At 31.0% G+C, this 25,459-nt stretch overlaps 1 long non-coding RNA gene across 1 annotated transcript; it reads right to left on the bottom strand.

Annotated features, from left to right (window-relative positions):
- Positions 1–6,583: 6,583 nt before the first annotated feature.
- LOC136985221 (uncharacterized) lies at positions 6,584–21,808 on the bottom strand. The gene is made up of 3 exons (XR_010882311.1): positions 21,713–21,808; positions 8,898–8,958; positions 6,584–7,074 (listed from the first exon to the last, which is right to left on the bottom strand). It is a non-coding gene; the product is annotated as an uncharacterized lncRNA (long non-coding RNA).
- Between the last annotated feature and the right edge of the window lie 3,651 nt (positions 21,809–25,459).

Here is a 25,459-nt window from a genome sequence, read left to right on the forward strand (position 1 = left end):
TTATCACGTACTGAACTTGAAAACAAACTCATCAACGAAATCAAGTTAACAAAACAGGAAATTCAGTTAGTGGAATCTCAAACTAGAAATCAAGCAAATGAGGATTTGTGGTGGAAGTATCGAAAAGGAAGGTTAACTGCATCTCTGTTTGGTCGCATTCTTAGATGTAAAATTTTGCAAAAATTTGCAGCTCCGCGAAGAACAAAATATTACGCACAAATACAAGGACAGATTGGGATTGCAAAAGTCAAGGAGTGTTTTTTTTTTTTTTTTTTTTTTGTATGTTATAGTGGTAATGATGTACATGTACAAAAAATTAATTTTAACTTGGTTTTCTGGCAACATGCAGTGCAAAAACTCTCGTCATTTTATTTCAATTACATAGTAACTGAAATATTTTCAGAATGTGTTAAAAAGGTTTGGAACAGATGTTGTTTATTTGGGCAAGCAAGGAAAAAAAAAGAACCGGAAGTACCGAGGGTCCAGGATGTTTTGGTGCTGGTGCTACCACCTGTCGTGATGAATACGGTCAATAAACAGTAAAAATGATTCTGTGAGATGGGAATTAAATGCTGGTGGTTTGAAACACAATCCATTAGGAAACTTAACTCTTGTATATAAACAACAGTTAAGTTTCCGTTTTGACTAGTGATTCCCAAACTTTTTTGAGCCACTGCCCATTTGATTTGCCTATAAACTTATACCCAACGCCCTCAAATCGTACCCGCCGCGTCCCCTAACCCGTTTTTCTTTATATGAGAAAGGCTTGAAAATATTCTTAGAAAATCTTTTCTATGAACCTCACACTTTGTGTCCTTACGGTACATTGTTTTCCATATCTGGGGACCATTAAACGCAATGTTTTTTCTACCCGTTTAATGGAGGAGAAGGAAAGGTCAGCGACTCCAATCCTCCTCTATGATCACTGATCGATCAGGACCCTGACTCTAGTGCTCCTTGCTTCTTTTCGTCCCCAGGGGTGATAGTGTCCACTTTGGAAACCACTGATTTAGATTAGGGTAAAATTGGTCTCATTATACTGTACATCGTTTCGATTAACGACCGTAATTTCCAAGAACTTATCGACGACGTTAAGTGAGGACTCTTCGTATATCCATTTTGCGATAGTTTATATATTTCACTTTCAGACTCCGTTTAAGAGACGAACAAAAATCTTGAGTACCGTAATCGAAAATAGCACAGATTGTTCTTTAATTAGGAAGAAAAAATAATTTCACGAAACAGCGTTCTAGTAGAATTATTACTATTTTTATTTATTTTTTAAATAACTATTTATAAAATAAATGAGTTATTAATTTGTAATAGTTGAATTCAGAACTATTATTCCTATAAAATTCATGGTTACCCAAGTGCAGAATTTTCATGTGGTCTGCCACTGTTTTGCGAATTTATAATAAATCACGATTTAATCTTGCATTTAATTGTAAAAATTGTTTTATTTTTTTTATAAATTCCAGAAATTTAATGCGATGTAAAATTACCATCTCAAATTTACAATTTAATATAATATTATATAATAATATAATTTAATATAATATTTTAATATTAAAAATATCTAGCATCGATTTTATTGTGAGTGTTAATTTCATATCATGACAATTGAACTGGAGATTAATTAACTATCTGAAGCCGAAATTTAATATAAATTTCAACACATTATTTAGTTTAAAGAAGCATATTGAGACGTTTGGATAACTACAATTGAATGAAATTCATTGGAAACAAAATCAAAGCATAAAAAGTAGAAAAGATTAATTTTATTTTATGGCTGACTGTACATTGAGTGTAACGAATTAAAATTATTTTCGAAATGAGAAATGAAAGACTAAATCGAAACTGATCTAACTCATGAGATAAAAGATCCAGCAGCAAGTTACTTAGTTTTCTCCGACGACATTTGGTGGCGCCATCTGTTATCATACTTTAGTAAAAATCTTTTTATGTTTTTAATTATTATAAAGTGCCAAAAACCTTAATTTTGAGGATAGGGATGGTTTTATAAAAAATTGTAAATATTAATAACGAGTAAAATCGTCATTAAGTCGGACCCTACTGGAAATACACACGACCACCTTTATCTCCCCAGCCCTTCAACTTTTAATCACCAAAATTTAATAGCACCAATTCCCCTAATAAACAAATCTCCCTGCAGAATTTCAGAAATTTTCGACAAAAGTACAGGAGTTAAGCTACAAACAGGGTGAACAAAATCGTGCACCCACGCACTAACATCCATACATGCAGAAATTACTCCCGATTTTTCGGCATTTCTCGACGTTTCAAGGTCCCGCGTCTAAAAATGTAAAAATCTGAGGGTCATTTTCTAACCGATCACCATACTTTCCCTCTTATATATAACAGCCAGGAAAGTAGAAAATTGTTTTGCATGCTAAAATAAATACGTAAAAATTAGCAAAAATTTCAACAGAGATCGTTGAAAAATAAAACCCTATCGGTTTTAACACATATAAACTTTTACGTTCATGAACTAAAGTTAACGAAATTAATATGCAACCTCATTTCGAAAAAAAAATAAAATAAACAGCGAGTAAATTGATGTAATGTAATCCCACAAAACGGACATTTCACAATATATTTGCCATTCAGTTTTTACTCGATTAGAAAAAATCAGTGCCGTAATAGAAAGGTGCAACAGGTGCACTCGCACAGGGCCCACTTGAAAGGGGGGGGGGCCCAAAATGCATGTATTTGTTTTATTATTTTACCAAACCTTATTAATTAAGGGGCCTAAATGCTAATTCTTGCACGGGGCACAGGAATGGCGAATTACGGCACTGGAAAAAATGATTATTTTTAGGCAAATAAAATATTGGACTCAAAAGTTCCTGTATACAATGAATGTCCTGAAGCAAGACATTTCAAGGATTTTTACAGGAGGAAAATCTTTTTGGATCAAGTCAGCTATTTGCTCTTAGGGACAATAATCTCTCTACTCTTATTTAGCGATCAAATATTAGGAAGACAGTTTCGACGGCCGGATGGCCGAGCGGTAAAGGTGGCAGCCTACCGCTCTGGGGGACCCGGGATCGAATCCGAACGGGTCGAATAATCCCCAGGAATTTTTCGGGGGGTGGTCCGTTCGGATATGTCGGGCCCCGTCCCTCACCACCCGGTCGCCCCATTGTGGGCCTGGCCGAACCCATAATGGGCCTACTAAAAGAGGCCCTCTTAGTGCCCACAGGGTGGAAAGAGTTAAAAAAAAAAAAAAAAAAAAAAAAAAAGGAAGACAGTTACCTAACTAGAAGCTAGGTAACTGTCTTCCTAATATTTGATCGCTTTGTATTTCACTTGGTCTCAATTTATTCATTTATTTTACGCTCCAGGAGAAGTCATAAAATATAATCGATAGCAATGACATAATTTTTAAAAATTAATACTTTTAAAATTTATCCAAATTTATGTTGTCGCTATCAAAAAATCGTAATATAAAAGACACATTTCTAAATAAGATAGAAAACTGCCCACGTAAAAGGCCAAGAAAACAGATTGTACACTCACCTTCAACAGAGGCAGATGTTGATCCACGGGCACGCTGATCGTCTGCATTTGGAGTAAGTCCTTTTCACACGACCCCGCGCTCCTCAACCTCGGGCCTACGGCCCCTCAGTCGCCGACACGCTCGCTATTGCTCGCGGTCGGCGCGCTTTCGCGGCTTGACCAAAAAACCTAACTTAACCTACCCTTGTCACTAGTTAGGCTTTTTTTTTTTTTTTTAACTCTTTCCGCCCTGTAGGCACTAAGAGGGCCTCTTTTAGTAGGCCCATTATGGGTTCGGCCAGGCCCACAATGGGGCGACCGGGTGGTGAGGGACGGGGCCCGACATATCCGAACGGACCACCCCCGAAAAATTCCTGGGGATTATTCGACCCGTTTGGATTCGATCCCGGGTCCCCCAGAGCGGTAGGCTGCCACCTTTACCGCTCGGCCATCCGGCCCACTAGTTAGGCTAATAGAAAACCTTTTATTTCAGCTCTATTGATATTCAAGGCTGCAACTCCACGCGCTGTTGGATTAAATACATTACCATGTAAAACTCTAAAATGGCGTAGAATGCATTGTGAAAGGCAAGAAATCGCAAATATGATAACTTTATTTTTCGTTTTCAGTCCAAAAGTAAGATACCGTTGAACTCGTATCGGTCCCCTCAATTCAGATATATACTCAAAGTCCCGAAATTCCACCGGGAGTAATCTATACAACAGCCTTTTTATTATTCTTTGCTTAATTATAAAATTCCGTTTTCACAAAACATTATTATTTTAAAAAGCTGAAAACATTCAATGCTGTTTTATAATATATTAAATATGTACGGTATTTATAATTTAGCTTTTCGCAAAAACATTTTTTTTTCTAATGTAACAAGTTGTAAAAAATTTTGAATTTCATACATCTACCCTCATTAAATGCATTACACGACATATGTAAATCTCATAAAAAAGTTCGTGTGCATTTTTGGGAATGATTATTTTATCTTGTTATCTTATTCGCGTTTAAAATTTAATCGAATTTCATTCCTCGTACGTAAGTTAATTTTATCGTCAGTAACATATAATTTTCTTCCACTATTTCTTTCAAACATAACTAAAACCTAATTTTTTCACACTCGCACAACGCTCCTTTAATGTTTTTTTTTTCTAATAAATAAATAATAGACTTTACATATATTATAAATCTCTTCCATTCTATAAAATATTCAATTTGCCTAATATACAGAGCATGAATTCTAAATACTGTACAGTACATGTACTGTACTTTTTATATAATTGCTGTAGGCCTAAACAGTATACTGTTTTTTACAATTTTACTTCAACATTTTAAGTCGGTATTAAAAGAAAACGAATAATTGTAAAAAATGAGTGTTGGTTTAGTTTAAGTAAATTCATTATCGTATACCTCCTGGTTATACGAAAAATATATTGCATATTTTCACGAAAGAAAAAAAAAGTATGTGATTGATAACATATACCCTCCACTACAATCCCGGTAATAGGTATATGAAAATTATGCTGAAATGATATTTTAAATGTTTATCCTTTTGATTAATAAAACTTTTACATGCTTAGTTGCAAAGCACAAAGTTATATTTTACATATACTAAATTTAACAGGAAGTAGCAAATTATTAGTGAATTTCAGAACAAAATGAAAATCTGATTGATCCACTCAATGCAAATAACAGCTTACTCAGCAAATGATACAATCCAGATTAAAATTCAATTGTAGTGCTTTAAGTTAATTAATGCTTCTAATTAATATTCCTTTAAATATTGTTATTGTTTTACTATCATGACTACAATCTATTAATAGGACCTGGTATTGATTTAACTTATGGATGGAGATTGACTAATTCAGTCTCTTCAAATTCACACACATTAAATCAGTGTAAGTCCCATTAATAGATTATATTAATGCTTCAAGAATCATATACATTTCCTCAAATTTCTTTTTTAGTATATAAGATGATGTCTAAATCTACAGAGACCAGAAACTGGTTTGTTTGACCTAATTTAATTAGGTATAAAATTCAACCTTCAACCTAATTGTAAGGTCAAAATTTATCATCACAAGTCTTACATATATCTAAATCCATGTTATGCAAGAGTTCTTTATCTAAATGGGAGTATTTAATAGTAAACTCACATGTTATCACTATTTTATTCAAAAGAAATTTATCAAAGTCTGCTGTTGAAAAACTTCCTTCACTTTAAGGTTGGTCTCAAATTAACTGGTAAATTTCTTAAAATAATTTGATTATTATTTTAAATAAATGACAATAAATTGCCCTCATAAGTAAAGCGATCAAAGTGAAATGTTATATAGTGTATCTACAAAGCAATGATGTGATACTTTAAAACTCCTGATAAAAAAATGTAATTTCACAATATTTATAGTATGCAATTTTTTCCAGGAAATAAGTTTATCATTTAGAAATATCATTCGATGTACATAAATTGTGCACTAATTAGGTAATTTTTAAACAATTATCTTTTTACACACACTTTTCAAACAGAAACAGTACATATAATTTAAATTTATTTTGTCAGAATTCAAATGCTAGAATAGACTTTGGCAGAATAGAAAGTTTGGCACCTATACATTGTGCCAAACTTCCATCTATTCATGAACATCTCTTATATGGTGAATGTGGTATACACTATCATGTCAAAAATATAGGTCTTGGACAAAAATTGACTGTCGACAAATTAGCCAATATTTCAATATATTAGCTAATTTAATTAACTTAATATTACCTTGACCAAATTTTATAAACTAAAAATTGTTAATGTTAAATAGCTGTTTTTTTAAAGGGATGGTTAATATATTAATATATTACCAATATTTTACAAGTATCAAATTTCTTTTATATTTTATTTATAGTATTATCAACCTTCAAAAACACTCCAACAATTTGCCTTGAAAATGTCAAGGTTTGGCACACATCCAATACTGTTAAATGGCGATAGTAGTAGCTTTCACAAAAAGTTACAACTTCAGATACAACTATGCTTAATAATAATAGTATTAAAAAAATCTTTGTAAAATCATGATCATTGAACAACTATTTATTTTTATATCTGTACAACAAGAAAATTTTGGTTCAAAACTTTTAAACTGTACATGCAACTTTTAAAGAACAAAATACATAATAATTAAATAACTAAATAAAAAAACTAACAAAAACACAAAAATTGCAGAAGAGATTGCTAAATCCAACAATACACCATTGAGCAGCTTGGTTTAAGCAGGATGATGAATTGAGAGAGACAATGAAAGGTTTCAACATGTCAAACCCAACATGTCAATCCTAGTTCAAAGTCTTTATGCACTAGTCTAAATAAATGATGTTGCTTGTAAAAATATTTACACATTAAGTTGGTCTGTATTTGTCGAACCATCTTTTCTTAGGTTGAATAGAACAATCCATCTGGTGTACGCTGAACATGGAGAGCAACAATCCTGTGGAAGCCAATAACATTGCCATTGGAAACATTTTATCAGATTTATTGATGGCCGATCCAAATAGGTGCATATTCTGAAATATACGAAAAAAAAAATTATAGTTTAACAACAGTTTTCAGAATGTTTACTAACTAAATATAATCAAAAATCTTAACAAATATATGAACTTTCTATAATACATTAATTCTTTTATAACTGGCTGCATTTTGAAATAATCATTATAATAATAATATCAGAGAAGATGGCAGTCACAATGATATCAGATCTCATTTCTAAATCACTGTAACTTCACTTTATTTTCAGTGAAAGAATTTTATACTATTCTAATGTATTTGGTTTTTAAATTTCAAATACTATTAAAAAATAAATAAATTCCTCTAAACACCATATTAAGAATATCTTGAATCTGCTTGCAAACTATTATTTTCATTAAAAATTTTACAAATTCATTTACTTATTTGAGAGAGAATTATATTTATTTTTGAATACAGTCATCTAAAAAAGTTGATAAAATATGCAACTTAAATTTTAATATAATCATACTAATTTGTGATACAAAGATTTTATATTGTTCTGAAAGCATTGATGTTCAGTAAGTTTTTTGAAAAAAATAGTTTATTTAACAAAAATATAGTTATAGAAAAACATCAATACTTTCTGGTTTATAGTCACCTTGCTCAAAATCATTTTCCTATAAAAGTTGAATGCATTTCACTCATTCAGTTTTATCTGTAATTCTATGAGCTGGATGGCTTAGACATGTCTATAGTCATTTAATGAAAAGAATTATTACTTCCACTATTAAGTAGATTACAAAATCTAATATTTGTATATACAGTAGAGCATCAATTATCCAAATCAATTGGGGACTGAGGGTTGTTTGGGAAATTGATCTTTTGGATAACCGATTATGTACAAAAAAATACATTATTAATCTAGTATATTAGTATATCCCATGTAATTAGTATATTAATATCCCATGTTGAAACTTTTTTCCATTGCGCGTCGCTTTGCATTGAATTTCCATTGATGTTAAGCCGAGCAAAAATTTTTTATAATAATAATAATTGTGGATATTGTATCATTAAAAATTATTTCTTTATTTTGTACAAACAAAATAAATATATTGAGAAATATAAAAACAAAAAATTTATACTTTAGAAGTTAATCTAGTATCAAAAATGTTCGATTTAGCACAACACACATCCCGACTGGAACGCTTTCAGTTAATCCATGTTTTTGTTGATCAGTGTTCAGAGATAATCGATGCTCTACTGTATTATATTTTGTAAATGATAATCCTGCATCAAAAATATGCATGTAATAACTAAATTAAGTGCTAAATAAAATGTTTGAAGCATTTTTTAAAAATCTTAATTGATGTGATTGATCACATCAAACTTTTTAAAGTTAAAAAGGACATTTTATTATAATTTCTTAAAAGTTTTTTCTTTTTTAATGGTTATTCTATTAAGATTAACTGCCAGTCCATAAAATGTTAATGAAAATTATACACAACAATTTACAATTTGTGTAAGAATGTTCTAATGATAATTACTAACAAAAAACTCCTTGATCACTATTATAATGTAATTTCTTGATTCTAGATTTTCATAAAAATCATATAGTTTATGATAATCATTACACAAATTATCAGCAACACCTAACTAAAATGCTGACTGATAAAATCAACTATTCTATATAGTACTAGAAAAAGTTCACTGTAAATTATTTTTCATAGAAATCATTAGTATATTTTATAAAATGAACAAGTAACATATGAAATGCTGTTGAATATAGCACAGTTTTTCATGTGATTTTCAAAAAATTACTTAATAAAATATTCAAGCTTGTATTTTAAATTAGTATTAACATTAATAGCTACAATTAATTTACCTGTGACAATCTTAATGGATATTTGTTGACTCTAGCAAGTATCATTCTCTATAAGGGAGTTCTGAAATAAAATTGAAGTAATTTCAATATTGTGTTTATATAAAAATTTATAAAATTAATATACTTTACATTATAAGCAGAAACTTAAAAATGCATTTTCAGTCATTTACAACTGAATAATACATCTTTCCGGAAGTAAAATGCTAACAATACATAACAGTAAAACAATTTTACAACTTATTCTAATAACTTTGTAATTCGTAAAAACTTTTAAAAAGATTAGCAAATTAAAAATAGATCAATTAAAATTTATATCTACATAAAGATTTTAAAACTTACATGTAACAGAAGAAAATAAATAAAAAAATAAAAAATGAACTTTCTATAAAAATTTAACTTATAACTTTGAATCTATATAAACTTTTAAAATATCACAGGTATAATATGCTTTAAGTTATCTTCCTTGTACTGAAAGTGGTATGATCATTTCTAAACAAAACACTACTTATAATCCCTGATAAATAATCACATGAACCAATTAATCAGCCAATAGGCAACTATGGAAAAAACATTTCCTACTATGAACCTGACCCATGATAACTCTAGCCATTTTTAGAAACCTTATCAATACTGCATGTGATGGTGTGCAAAATTATTGAGCAATCACCTATCTTTCATACACTAATCTTAAATAAATAAATTCATTAAAAAGTTATATTATGAATCTTTATTTTATCTTCAACACAATACTTAAATTATCCTACATTATATATATATAAAAATAATCACCCTGAATTTTTTTTTATTGCTTTAAATACATTTGATTAAAAAATCTGCTTTTTACTAGATAAACAAGTTTAATGACCTTAAAAAACACTATTTTTGAAGTCACTTTTTAATGTTTTTTATGGCATTTATTAAACAGAAAATGAAAAAATTACATTTAATGAAAGTCTAACATTTCGTTAGTTAAGTAATGTCTTTTTATGTGACAATCATTCTTTGGATTGTGTGAATACTCAATTATGCCTTTGGAAGGTCATGTTGGGCTTATTAAATGTCTGAACAAATAACTTATTATTGTAAAAATATTTAATATAATTTATTTAAGTGTTTAATCATAATGTTTAATCTCTATTTTATAGTCACTTTCATTGATAACTTTCTTTTATGCATCACAATCATTATTCCTTGACATTATATTGAATCTATATAATCAGTTATTAGAGTAAAATCAATGTCATAAGGAGCAAGGAGTTGTGACAGTGCTGGTCTAATAAGCTATCATAAATAATATAGAAATCACTTCTTTAGTAACACAGCAAGTTCTACTAAACAAGTGAAGACTTCCACAAAAGCAATGCACTCTGTTCTGACTATGCTTAAATTTCAAAACAGTGAATGTTAATGTACAGTAGACAGTCATTTATCCGAATCAATTGGGGACTGGGGTTGTTTGGATAACTGATTTTTGGATAACCGATTATGTATGAAAAAATATATTAACCTGTTCGATGTTGAAATTTTTTCCGTTGCATGTCGCTTCATGTTGAATTTTCGTCGATTTTAAAATTTTTATAATAATAATCGAAACTATTGTATCGTTAAAAATTATTTCTTTATTTTGTACAAACAAAGTAAATATATTGAAAAATATAAAAACATAAAAATTATACTTTAGAAGTAAATCTAGTATCAAAAAAGTTCGATTCAGCACAACACAGTTCGACTTGGAAAGTGTTCGGATAACCGATGTTCAGATAAATGACTCTCTACTGTACTTTAAATCAAGGGTTAAATTAAAAACTGCCAACTTGGGGCCCTAACTTGTGCCCCAAGTTTAAATCACCACAGTATGCAGTTTTGTATGGGCAATATCTGCAAAATGGCTTAAGTGCATCAAAAATGACCTACACATTCATAATCAGTACAAAAAACTGTGTAAGAAGTAATTTTCTCAGTTTTTTGGCCAAAGCACATTGTAAACATCTCAATTGGATTTTAGACTAAGTACAAGGGCTACAAGCACCCTTGTACTTAGTCTAAAATCCTGCTTTAAAAAGTACCAAGATACTGCCCTGGTACAACTACAGTGCTGCTTTAAATTATTAAAAATTCTCCATAGACAATGTTAAAGGTAATCACTAACTTTTTCTCAATTCCTACTGAATCAAAAATTTAACATTCTAGTACTATACACACCTCAGTATTCTATCATTTATCATGATTTAGTCAAAAATGCTCTCACAATGCGACAAAAATTAATCTCACTTTCAAACATATAACATTAAATAAAAGAGCATTACATATGATTAATTCTAGAATAAAATTCATCTATATGAATAGTATTGATATAATACATCTTCATTTTACATAATTTTTAAACAATAATAATTCACTTAGGTTAAAAAGAACCTCTGATTTTACACCATTTCAAGGACTAATGACAACATCTAAAGTTCATTAGCTCATAAATCTATTTGTGATTTAAACCCTATGTTTATGCTTGCATTTCTTTTAAAAATGTTCTTTATAAAGTGCTAGGTCAGTGAAGATAAGATTGTGTACAGAATGATGACCAAAAGGTCAACACAATGATAAAACAAATAGAGTGGTGGCTCATACTTTGAATTTAATTCATTCCAGATGGTCGTTCAAACTCTGAATCAATTCTTCTCTAGAAATAACAAAAAGCAAATCAATCCATTCCCAGATTATGTTAAAAAGTAACCATGTTTGTACCTAACTTTAGATAATAAATTCATTTTGTTACACTTTTCTTTGTTTTATGGACGATCAGAGGTAAAAAAAAACTGCCTTCATTATGCATCATTTGTATAACATAGTTGTTACATTTCAAAACAGATGGGTTATGGAAATTATGCTATACAAAACTTAAGACTAATACTAAACATGGGGTTGTTCTAAAAGTTAGAAAAAGTATACTATTCTTTTTTGTTACTAAGAGAAATAAGTTTATTAAAGCAATCAATAATTTATTTCCAACCAATAATTAACTAATAATCACAATTAAAAGTACTGTATTACAAATTAATATTAATTTTAGTTAAACCAGGGCATTTTCTTTTTTACAAAGTATCATAATTTGAGCTTTTTTGCTGATCTTTATCAGAAATATCAGCAATATTTATTTTATGTTTACGACAAAATAAAACTATTTTATTAATTGAAAATTTATTATAGCAGGTCAAGTTTGTTCAATTGAGGACCGAGCAAATTTTTTTCCAGAATTTGTCTGAATACAGAATCGTTTGAGTTGGGGACAGTTCCAGTACAAAAGATACCACTGTATTTTGTTAGTCATTTTTACGAATGATTACTTTCTTATGGTTAAAAAAAGGTTCACAACAGTTACCTAAAAACTGTTTAAATAAATAAACTAAATACAAAAATTAAGCTATAAAAACAAAACACAGTGAGTCTTAAAGGCTAAAGACTGAAAGCAACGACAACACATGGTTGATAATAAAGCTAGAACAAGGAAGAAATAATTGCACTATCAGTTTTCATTAAATCTGATGAAAAAACAGAAAAATTGAAAATTATATTCTAAAAACAATGGACAAATTTGAGATAACACACATGCTTACTTGAATAAAAAAAAAATATAGAATAAAGGAGTTTGCACTTAAAAGTTGTAAAATTTTGTAGAGGATTTTTCCAAATTCTCAAACTGTGTTAGAGTGAAATCGGAAACAGCATTGTACGGGGATATCCCCAATTTGTAAACCGTGTTGTATGAGGGATACCTGTATATGAAAATATAAAAGGAATACGATAAAATTATTATAATTTGTCAATTGCTTAATGTTGTTACAGTTAATTTTCAAATTATAAAAAATTTCCTCGTTCAAAAGAACCTTTAACAGTTAACACCAATTTCTTACTCCAATAAGCACTAATAATTTATTATATAAAAGAAACACTCTAATAAATAAGGAAAGTGCTCTGAAACATTAAAATATGTAAATAATCAATTAAATGTATGAATAAATAATTTCATTTGGTATGATGCATACCAAATGAAATTATGTACAGTACACCTTCTGCTTCCCACATACAGTATTTGTCCTTTATGTATTTATTTGTACACTATATATACTTGAAAATTTGATCCAATCTGTTTAAATTACAGAAATGATAATAAAAATATTACAGAAAGATAAGAAATAGATATCTAGTTTTGTAAAAATACTGCAAAGAATGTAAACCGAAATAATTTAAAATGAAGCATAACATTTCTAAATTGATAAAACTTTCAAAAATACCAAGTTTGCCATTTAGCAGTCTTTGATTATTATGACAACTAATTTTCTAAAAACATTTAACTTTGAGATGCAGTATTTAAGAGCAAAATAATTTTTTAAATAAAACCCAAGGCCATATTAAATTCCAAAAATAATAAAAGATAAAAATGATTTTGTACTACACATTGAAAAACAAACCTATATTTTAGTCTGTTTAAATTTTGTTGAGAGGTCTACTATCAAACCCCATTTATAGAGTTAAAAGCTCAAATGGTGTTAGCGAAATCCTCTCATTAATATTGCACAAATTCTACACCAATACTCCTTTTACAGAATACAGGCTCTAGTGTGTGCAATTAATTTCTTAAAACAAATTTTCTATATACAAAGCAAAATTTATGTATTCTTACAAATTTAATTAGCTAAGTCATTTGTTTTATCATGCTAATTTAAAAATTAATATTAGTATGTTTATGAAAAATGTTTCTAATTTATACATTTCATTGTCGATGTTTTTCAATATTCTTCAAATTTCAACAACACTGATTTTATTACAGCAAAACAAGTTTGTATTTTCCATTTTCAGACTTTATTAATTATACTTATTAGCTTAAATCTGATATACAGCAATACCCTGAACTTACGCGATAGGTGGAGTGAGCAATAACCGCGTAAGTCGAGGTATAATTTCGCATATAAAGACAAATTATTTTTAATTGGCACCGGAGACTAAAGAAAACAATAATTTATAAAAAAAGGTTTCATAAAATCTTAGATAATAGGCCTACATATGTATAACAAATTATATTATTAAAATCGTAAACCAAAGTTATTTTGATATAGAAGGCTTCCTAAAATCTAACAAATTCGTCTGACGGCTCAAAGCTTTTTTTTTCTCCCGCAAAATTTCCTTTTAGCATGCTAATAATTTTTTTTATTTCTCTTTTTGTAGAAAAAATGTGCTCTTCATTGGAATCTATATTTTCTAAATTTGTAACCCCTTTTCAATTGAACTGAAGCCTTCTGTCAAGTTTTCACAGCTTCAAGAATTTTTTCTTTACCTTTTATAATTGTTATGACCGTCAATTCCGGTATATCAAACTTCTTTATCAATTCACAAATTTTCATTTTTGTATCGGAGTCTTTAATAATGTTAAGTTTACATTCCAAAAATAAAGTTTTTCTTTTCTTGTTTGATGCAGAAGAATCAGTTATACTTCGTTTGAATGAAATAGTAGTCTCTCAAGTCTCAGTAGATATAACAAACACAGAAATAAATAACAAAAAATAAATTGTAGCTATGCGTCGATTCCGCGCGACATGTCTGAACATGTAAGCTGAACAATAGTGTGGGGGAGTGAGTAATTAAGAGTTGCGTGGTGCTCAAACAAAAGACGAATCAACGAGATTTTAAAATTGCATAACTCTAGGTTTGCGTATGTCGAGGTATTACAGGTATACCTAGAGTTACGTTGTTCCCGATTATACGTCGTTTGTCAAAAAAGTATATGGAAAAATAAAAATCAAGTTTAAATCAGTTTATTCGACTTTAAATCCGTCCGCCACAAACATTGAAGTCGTAATATCACTAGAAAAGCATTAAAAGCACATAAAATCATATTAAAATATGTATATTTACAGTAAATGTTAATATAATCATCATAAATCCTAGAGAACGAAACATGAAAACATCTGTGTTCCTGTGTCGTCATCTTATTTAGCGGTCTTTGAGTGCTCATTATTGGCGTTTAGTTACGACGTAAGTCGAAACTACGACTTACGTCGTAACTACACAAGTAAAGTCGACTTACATCGCCTCCCTGGAACCAATTACAGACGTAAGATGAGGTATACCTGTACTGTATATTTTGTATACTGGTAGTTAACTTTTATCCATAATCTGACTAATCAGACTAATAGAGATGTTTTAAAATGAAACTGTTTGAAATGATAAAATTTACTTTTATGGATTTTAAAAATTTCAAATTGGGCTATTTTATTGACTTAATTATCCAGCTGTATTAAAACCATCTTACTAGGCAACATGCCAAATACTGGAGAGAGAAATTGAAGCAAAAATATTATAGTGAAATGAAAATTGCCAGAATTCTGTTATATCAGAATTGACAAAAGAATTGTTAAAAGTACACAATATGTTCATATGACAAAAATTTTATGGTGGGTTCTTATGAAGGTTGGGTCAGGAAAAATTAAGTTTGTTATTATGAAGTTTCTCATAATGAGATTCACTGTAACAAATTTTAACTTAAAAAAGCCTGCACTTCAAATGTGATTAAGATTTCAATATATTTAAAGTACAGTACATATAGCTGTTTCAAGCACAAACAGGAAAGGGGTAGTCCATAAATTACATAAGAGCAATTTTGGCCATTCTAGATCCCCACTCACCCATGTAAGAAACCGTAATATTTTCTTTGATCACCCCTTCCCTATCTTATGTAATATTTAGGCATTTTACAGAATTTTAAGAACTTTATTTTTTAATTATTAACAATATTTTTCTTCTTATTATTATTATCATCATTAATCAATGTCATAATATTCATTTTTTTATTAATTTTAATTTTCACAAAAGGATGCAAAAAACTTTGACAGATTGACTAGCTAGTGCATGTGTAAACAGAAACATCATACAAAATAAAACAAGCAAGAATAGAGAGAAACCATATTCCATTGCTTTATTTACATCTTGGCTAAGGCCAAGAAAAACTACTTGCTGCTAAAATGTGCTAGGTGCACCTGGGGACTAAATTATAAAGCTTGTAAAACTACATAATTGGGCAATACAACCAATGCTACTTTACGCAACCTCTAGCTGGGGTCATGTAACTAGTAAAAATTCAGTAAAGTAAATTATGCTCTCTTCAAAGACAGTTTGCCATCAGAATTTCAAAGTGCTGAGGAACTACTAATGCCTTTCTGATACTAGCAGAGCTCCTTCCTTTGCCACTATGTATTGTAGAAAAGGTTCTAAACTACTACATCAGAACTACAGACATCAAGACTCAACAATAGTCTCTACTCCTATCTACAGCTGTTCATATGCTACCACATTACCCTACTATCTCTGTAAACAAGGTTATCCCCAGGGTACATTTGGTGTCTTCTGCTTCCTCATGGATAACCATGCAGACATTAATATCTACACAGATGGTCTAAAAGCCCCCTTCATGTTGGCTCAAGTATCTATCTTCCTCCAAACTGACATATTTTGAGCAAAATATGTTAGAAGGTATAGATACTTCCCACATACCTCTGTCTATCAACCTGAAGAAGATGCTGACTACCAAGCTGTTCAGTGGGTCACTTCACTACCAAACAAAACCTTGTCTATCAATATTTACAGTAATTCTCAGTCTGTCCCAAAAGCTCTATTAAATCCCAATTGAAATAGCAATAAAATCACATATATCCAGCACCATATTAAAAATCTTGTAAATAAGATAATTTTTATATTTGTTCCTGGCCATACTGACATACTTGGAAATGAAAAAGTCGACTATGAGGCTGTCAGCTGCAAAGGACATTGACTTGAACTGCACTCACATCCCTCTCTCACATAGCAGCCTTAAAAATAATATTCATGACAACGCTATGCAAAAGTGGAATCAACAATGGTTGAGCAGTAAAACTGGTAGAATAACAAGACTTTATTTTCCTAGTGTTGAATGCAGGTTCTCATCATCACAGATTTAAAGTTTGTTACTGTTCCACTACTTACTGAGCATGATAATTTTAGAAGCTACCTGGCAATGTTTAACCAGGCAGAAAATGCCACTTGCTTTTGCTCTACAGAAAACCTAGACACTGTCAACCATATGATCTATCATTGTCCAATTTACGATCACCATAGACTTATTCTGAAATTAGAAATCTTTATGCTTGGTTTCAGGTGGCCATGTTCACTCTATAAGCTTGTTCAGAAGCCACTGTTTGATGCTTTTTACAATTATGTTCAAAAAACATGGAAGAAAAGACTAATTTCTAATATCTAGTTTTACATTTTAGTTTTCACTAAAAGCCAAATACAAGTTTTATGTTTACTTTGTATCATGTATTTTGGTTTATGTATTCTTAGTGTTATACACCCATAGGAGTGGTGCACTTATTCTAATAAAAAAAAAGAGAGAGAGAGAGAGAGAGAGAGAAACCACCACACGGCTTTTCTCCCATGATAAAAAATGTATAGAGCGTGAGTCTGCTAGCATTATTATTTTATCACGTCACACAAGATGGTGTTAGTACAACAAGGATTCTTAATAGAAACCGCCAAATTCAAAACCCTACCAATCAACAAGTTCAAAAAATAAAAATATTACGTAAGATGAGATCTATTACCCCCTACCTGAGTAAGAAATCGTAAGAAATCCTTGACCTCCACCCACTCCAAAATACCTTATGTAATTTATGGACAGCCCCAAGGTATCTTTGAAATTCAAGTGAAATTAACACACAAAAAATTTACATTTTGTAGTAATTTTTTAGAATGAAGTCTAAATATAGTAGTAATACATTTATTACTAATCTCTTATATTTAAGCATTATTCTCAAAATGTCTATTATAATAAAAATAACACCTTTCTCTTTTAGAAATCATTCTTAGAGGCCAGTCATGATCAATTAACAGATTGATATATTGGTACAACAGATTATATTGTAAGATGTGCAACACGAAAGGAAAACACGTACACGTGATAACCAATTAAAACAAGTTTAATTTAGCGATAGAAATACAGTAGAGCATCGATTATCTGACCTCCGATTAACCGACCGCGTTCTAGTCGGCAAATTCAAATGTCCGCTAGTGATGTGGCGCTACAATATTTGGTTATGTCTTGGCTACTTTAATATTATTTTTGTTAAATTTTTGCATGTTTTAGCTGGCAGAACTGGCTCGACCATGAAAGGGAGGCTAGTATTTAAACCAGGCTTAATACACTATACTAATAATGTATTTTTTCATACTTTTCGGTTATCCGACCAACTGCAGTCCCCAATTAAGTCGGATAATCGATGCTCTACTGTACATATATTAACAAGTTCTTTGCAGATTCCTGCTCTTTTTACAATTCCAATTACCTTCTGTGTTCGCAACGTAACAGTGATCCGAGTATTTGGATCACATCACAACTACCAACCTGACAATAGTACTTATCTAACGGTCGTGCGCAATCCCTAATCTAACTTAAATCTAAATGTAAGGTGGATAGATCAAAAGAGGAAGTAAGAAAAGTTATAGGACAGTGAAGTATGCAATTTCTTGGCAAATAATTATCTCTAGTTTTTCGTTTTGACTTCCAAGTCTTGTAGGTTCTCTTTTCTCATGTTTGTTAAGTTATGGCAATGCAACACTTGGGCAATCTGCCTAGGGATGGATGCCTTCCGGGAGGTCTTTTAAGGGAAACTGGTTCCTGTTTAGGCATTACAGACATGGAGAAAACCCGGAAAACTCTATGTGGCCAGCCCATCTGAGCGAGGTGTGAACCCACGACCGAACTCCAAGTGTTCAGGGAACGAAGACTGCTTGGCAACTGGTGGGCACTTTTTCTCGTGAATTGGCCTTTTCTGAGGGTTCACCTCCAGGTCTATCTCTCGGATTCGGTTCTCGATCCGTTCTCTCAGACCCTCTTCCACAGCACTTGACGATTTTCACTCACAAGCCTTGCTGTTATACATCTGTCTTCTCTTGTGTCCAGCCCAAGAATGTTCACCTGTATTCAGATTTTTCCCTCTAGCCTCATTGTAGCCTATTGTTTTACACCCTATCTTGGTGGGGAAGGGATGAGTCAGAATTCTCAGAAGTTCGAAAACAATAGACACAAAGAAGATTGGAAGGAAGAACAAGGTTCAGAGAAGTAGAATATAACAAAAATTAAAATTATACAAAAATAAGATGGCATACAGCCACAATATCAACATAAAATAAAAAACTAAGTTTTAAGTTATTCTTTGTCAAGAATTAATTATGATAAAGAAAATGAATCTATTTATTCTTTCTCTTATAAATGAATTTATTTTTGAATCTAAGTCAGTTATAATGCATGTTAAAGCACTGCATATTGCAGCATAAAGAGACAATAATATTTACTGTTTGATTTCTGAAATATGTGGAGGGTGAGAACTAAATTGTGAACTTTGTAAATAGATTTGTGAAAGATGAAACTAACTGCTTTCACATGTTTTAACTTAAAGCAAAATTAGAAAACATTTGTTTTATGTTATTAAATCAATATTTTTGCAAATTAGTTTAGATTCAAATGTGTGCTATTTTAATTTATTGTGTAGTTCTTTTTATATTTAGGACCATCTCATATATACAGGACAGGAATAAGTAGTCTTCCTCTTTAAAACTTCTATATAAACTTAAATATTATGCAATATAAAATCACAGTGGAATTTTCACAATAATTAACACAATTCTTGTTTGCATAAATTCTGGTTTAACTCCATGCTGGACTTCTTTGGAAATAGTAAGCTGCTTGAAATTCTCACACTGAACCTAATGTCTGGTATCGGAACAAATGTATTTCACAAATGTTTTTGGGCTCCTCAGAATCCCTGCTTCGGGTGAACATTGCCTTATTGTTGACAGAACACAAAATTACAATTAAAAATTCAAATGTTTGTAATCAGCAAATCATATCACTATCCATTGAGAATGGAATGTCTCTTTTACCAAAGATCAAAAAGCAGAGACTTTGTAACTGAAATGGAATAAATTTAAAATGAACAGAAGGCATTGGAATATCAGCTTAACCCGGGTGAGGTCGCAAAGGTCAACAACTGTTAGAGGTCGCTGCGGGTCACCTCGACCCGCATTTTAGATATTAATTTTTTTCTTAACAGTTCAACTTTTTTCACTTTTTTCTTTTAAATATTATTTGTCATTCTGTTTAGTAATTTAATAAATATATATGTTTACTTTGTAAGCCTTAGTTAATTATTTATTAACATTCGAATTTACATATTAAAATTTGGGGAAAATTTTTATAAGTATCTGAAAAATTTTAACTATTTAAAAAAACACGAAACAATTAGTGATTATAGAAGTTATTTTTATCATAGAAAAGGTATGTCACTTTATGATTTTAAAAAATTATATTTATTTTATTTACATTACATTATTAATACAAATTTACGCAGACGTCAAGGGTCGCTGCGGGTCACCATGACCCCAAAGAGCAATTATCTATTAAAGCGTTCTGAAAAACTGAGTAACGGCGATATGTTCCGATAATAACAATAAATTTAAAAAGCTACTGTAAGTCACATTGGTAAAACTTAATTATTAACGATTCAATCGATCATGAAATAGGGGGTGCGGGTCAGAATGGGTCATGCGACCCCTCCCGGGTTAAACATTCTGTGCATGCAATGTCCTATGATAGCTAAATATTTATAGTGCTGGTTCATAAAGGGCCTGCCAAGCCACCAACAGGGAAAACCAGTTCCTCCTTGTGGTTGATTCATATTTAGCTATCGTAGGACATCATCTGCATTTGCAGATTAACACATGGCATTTGTTCCATTTTTTATATTGTTTAGGCAGACATTCCAATGCCTTCTGTTTATTTTAAATCCATTCCATTCTCAACAGATAGTGGCTATAAACATTTGAATTTTAAATGATTTTGTTGTTCCATCAACAAAAGGACAACGTTCACCCAAAGGAGCCCGAAAACATTCACGAAGTACATTTTTTCCAACATCAGACAATAGGTTCAGTGCAAGAATTGCTTGACATCCAATTTGACACATTCTCTCTCATCTAGTAAGCTTCTTGCTTTCATAGTAGATCAATAATACAAAATTAGATCATTCAGATGATCTGATGTTATAAAACTTTTAATATTTGTTAAGTATGGGTTAAAACAATCCTGAAATAACTGTTAAAAATTGTTTAATAATGCTTTCTTCTGAAAAAATTTAGAAACATAAAAATCTGCAAAACTATGTAATATTTAAAATTATAGCTGATTTTTTTTATTGATTTGTTCAATATCTACAAATTTGAAGTGTAAAGCTTCATGTTTACTGAAAGAAAATATAACCAAGACAGAAAAATGTCTTTGCCTCCAGAAGGAAATTAAATCCAACTGTTTAGTAACAGTGGGGCCAAATATATTTTTCCTGTATATCTCTGTAAAAATTCTGGTTTATTTATTGAGATTTATTCTCTACTTTTAAATAAAATTTAAAAATTTAGTTTTCAGAGGGGAATTTTTATTGGCTAGCCCACACTGACCAAATAGACTCATACCAATACTGAATTGTAACCAGATCTTCCAATAAAACATGCTGAATACGAAAGTTTCAATTAAAAAATAACTCGTTACTTCCTGGCGCGGGCGTATGATTTTTCAAGTTCACTTTATTCATATTATCGACCGTTACCCTTGACATTTAAGACTCAGTTCGATCTCTATCGTTACTTTAACCAAAATTATATCAAAATTAATTAAAGATTAAATTTAATTCAATGTTTACGATAAACACTTTTGTTAAAAGCATTCCTCCGTAACTTACCTATGCGATAACCCGTTCGAAAAGAAAGAATAGAAGCCAACTAAGCTATCACTTTACCGATAGCCACTAGAGGCGCTCTCCGAATTGTATTTTAAATTATTTTTAAAATATTTAAATGTTTTAATCGTTTCCTTAACTACTAATAACAGAATTATCATATATAAAAAAGTATAATTCAATTGAATATTTTTTCCCTCTACACGTACAGCTATTGTGTACTTAAGATAAGAAAATATCACATTTTTTGTTATTGACATAAGATATTCAAATTCTGTTTGGAAACCATTGAGAGTTAATTTTGCAATTTCGAGTATGGAAGTAAATATGGAAACTATGGAAACATGGTTTCCATATTTATTTCCATATGGGTTCGACCAGATCCACACTGATGATGGTCCATGTGAAGAGAAGGGGATTTGAACATTTAGCAACAAAAATACTGTGTCTGATAAAGTTGTTATTTAATATATGAAATGACAATCTCTTAGGATTTAGAGATTATTAGATGTTTACTTTGTGTAAAATTCCCGAAGTGTTTCTTAAACGTGATATAGATCGATTTGTTCACACTAAGCATAATTGCAAACTATGATACTAGGCTATACCATCGTTCTGCATTACCCAACTGACTCTCTTGAGTGTGAGAACAAGCTGCTACGACTTCAAGTCTTATTTGCGGTGGTATCAGAAAGTTATGTGGAATAAAGTCTGGTAAATACATATGGCTAGGCTAGTTACGAAACATTCCAATTTTTTTGCAAATTCAAACTCAGAACGATACGCAAGCGTTTTTACCCTTTCGGTCAGTGGCCGGATGGCCGAGCGGTCAAGGTGGCAGCCTACCGCTCTGGGGGACCCGGGATCGATCGAATCCGAACGGTCGAGATAATCCCAGGAATTGTTTTCGGGGGTTGTCCGTTCGGATATGTCGGGCCCCGTCACTCACCACCCGGTCGCCCCATTGTGGGCCTGGCCGAACCCATAATGGGCCTACTAAAAGAGGCCCTCTTAGTGCCCACAGAGCGGAAAGAGTTAAAAAAAAGTACCCTCTCGGCCACGATTTGTAATACTTAGTTTAATTCTTATCTGTTTAAAATGCTTTATAGAAACAACAACAACAAAAAATAAATTTCTGCGAGGAGACAATTTCTATTAAAAATCGAATCCGAATGCTTACAGTAAGAGCAGAATACGTTTCCAAGCTGTTACTGAGATAACTTTATATGAAAAGAAATGACTTTAAATTCTATCCATATTTCTTCAAATGAAAAGTAGTTGTTTTGCACATTTTCCCTCGGATTATTAACTATAGATTCAATTATTTCAAAATTAGTTTATCCACATTATTTAAAAACAATATTTAATATAAAAATTTTAACTTATAATTACTTCAATTCTGTTATTCGAATTCGATTTTCAGTTTCTTCTATCGACTTCTACCTAAGCTTTTTTTTCTAAGAAAGGGAAAACTAGGTTAAAAAAACTTAGTCAATATTTTTTGCTATACTTACAAATGAAATTAGTTTAAGCAATATTTATTTTATTATCTTTTTAGAATTCCCGGTCATCGATATTAGCTTTTGGTATCAAAGGTACCAGACAATGATAAAAATGAAAGGATGAAAATAAGATAAAGATTTAAAACAGCTTAATCAAAAAATTAAATTTAAATAACTCAGAAAAATTGCACTTGAAAAAATATAAAGTTCAAATGCAAGTTTTATGACCATTTCTTTGATTGTGCAATCAGGTAATCTTATCAGTTTTCAGACATTGTGTAATGTTACAGTTGCACTTGCTAACATTATCTATTTCTCCATTTAAACTTTGAATATTTAATTTCCTAGAAATTATTTTGTAATACTGCAAATTGCAGTTGTAAAATTTCGTTTTCTATTATTGTAATATACTGTAAGTAAAACAGTAGTTAGGTGAAGAATTATTTTTAAATTTATAAATAAACTAGAAAGTAAATAAATATATCAGCAAAATTTAAATTTGCTGACCTAACAAATTTGTAAATCTGTTTATTGTTATGCTAAAATTTTATGCAGCTTTAGCAGAATGTATATCAGTTATGAGCAACCCGCGATCTGGGACTCGCGAGATTCTAATTTGCAATCCTCTAAGCTTTGGCAACGTAATTTTATTTAGGCTACCTATTTTTTTCTCGTATCGTGTAACCTGATATTCGTAACGAAGAATTTTCAAACTAGACCAGTGTAAAGAATAAACTATATATTACTTGTTTGCATATATTATTTTAGTATTTAGTATACTGGAGACTATGGAATGTGCTGGTTAACTTAGTAAGCTTAAGGCCTGCAACTTTGTAAGAAAAAAGAAATGCATGCTGCCTGCATCCAAAAAAAGGTTACTCAATCACTAAAGGTTGCTCAGTTTATTCATACATATCATGTTTTTTGTCATGGGTGGATATTAAAAGGAACTTTTCAGCAAGCCCATTATGGATTAGTCCAGACACAATGGGGCCGCCGAATGATGAGAGAGTGGGCCCGATATATCCGGATGGATCCCCTCAAAACATTCCTGAGGTTTTTCGACCAGTCCGGGTTCGTTTCTGGTCCCCCATAGCGGTAGGGCTGCCGCCTTAATCATTCGGCCATCAGACCATCCACATCCTGGGTTTCAATCAGACCTACAATGGAGCGGTTGGGTGGAGAGAAACGAACACATGTCCGGGACAGACCGACAGTGAAAATTTTCTGAGGTTTATGACCTAGATTTGAATCAGAATACCCCAAAGTAGCAGGCTAACTCATTACCTTTCTTTCGATCACCGGCACTAACGTTGAAAGTATGAACTCTATATACTTGATTCTTAGTGTTCATACATTGAATATCAGTTGTTTATTAATGTATTAATAGAACCGTTCTGCATAATTTTGGCGCCTGATGCAAGCCTAAGAACAACGCTAATGTACTTATATTTTGTAAACGAAGTATGATGTCTTTTTAGTATCCTTTTCGATTTGGCATCTGAAGCAATTGCTTCTCCGCCTCATCTATCGATCCACTACTAACACTAGTAGTCGGTCACCGGTTCGCACCTCGGGTTGGCCACATGGAGTTTTCCGAATTTTCTTCACGGTTTAACACCTAAATAGAGGCTAGTACTCCATAGAAAGTCCTTCCCCGGAGACACCTCTTGGCAGATCGTCCACGTGCTGTTTTGCCTTATTCTATCAACCAACCAACCCCATATATCAACATGACACTGGATATTAGTATGTAAACCATATACGTAGTAGGCTAAATTTCAAGAAAAAACTGAATCAGATAGGAAAAAAAAAACTTGTTTTCGTTCCTCGGTAGAATCTGTACTCGCGTTCTGAATAATCAATATTATGACACATTCGAGAATGTTCTCTTATTAAAATACATTTTCATACATTAAGGTTTATACTACGGATACTTCTTATCTATCAATACCTTAGGAATTTTACACAGAATTTTCCACGCGTTAATCGAATGCTTTGTCCTTAGCTTTATCAGTAATATTTGTATTAAATTTTTGTTAAAAATAAATATAAGGACACAAATAATTTATTTTTGTTATTTGACCTTCTTCGATAATGTTATTTATTTATAGATTTTATAAAAAAAAAAAAAAAAAAAATGTTTTCAGAATCGTATAACGTATTTATCAAATCCTTAAAAATTTTATTTTTAATAAATTTTTATCTTTATGTACGAGTACTTAATGTCTTTGACCTCCGCTTTGAT

The sequence above is a fragment of the Centruroides vittatus genome, unplaced genomic scaffold (genome assembly GCF_030686945.1).
Source record: "Centruroides vittatus isolate TY-2023 unplaced genomic scaffold, ASM3068694v2 contig_955, whole genome shotgun sequence".
NCBI classification, from domain to species: Eukaryota; Metazoa; Arthropoda; class Arachnida; order Scorpiones; family Buthidae; genus Centruroides; species Centruroides vittatus.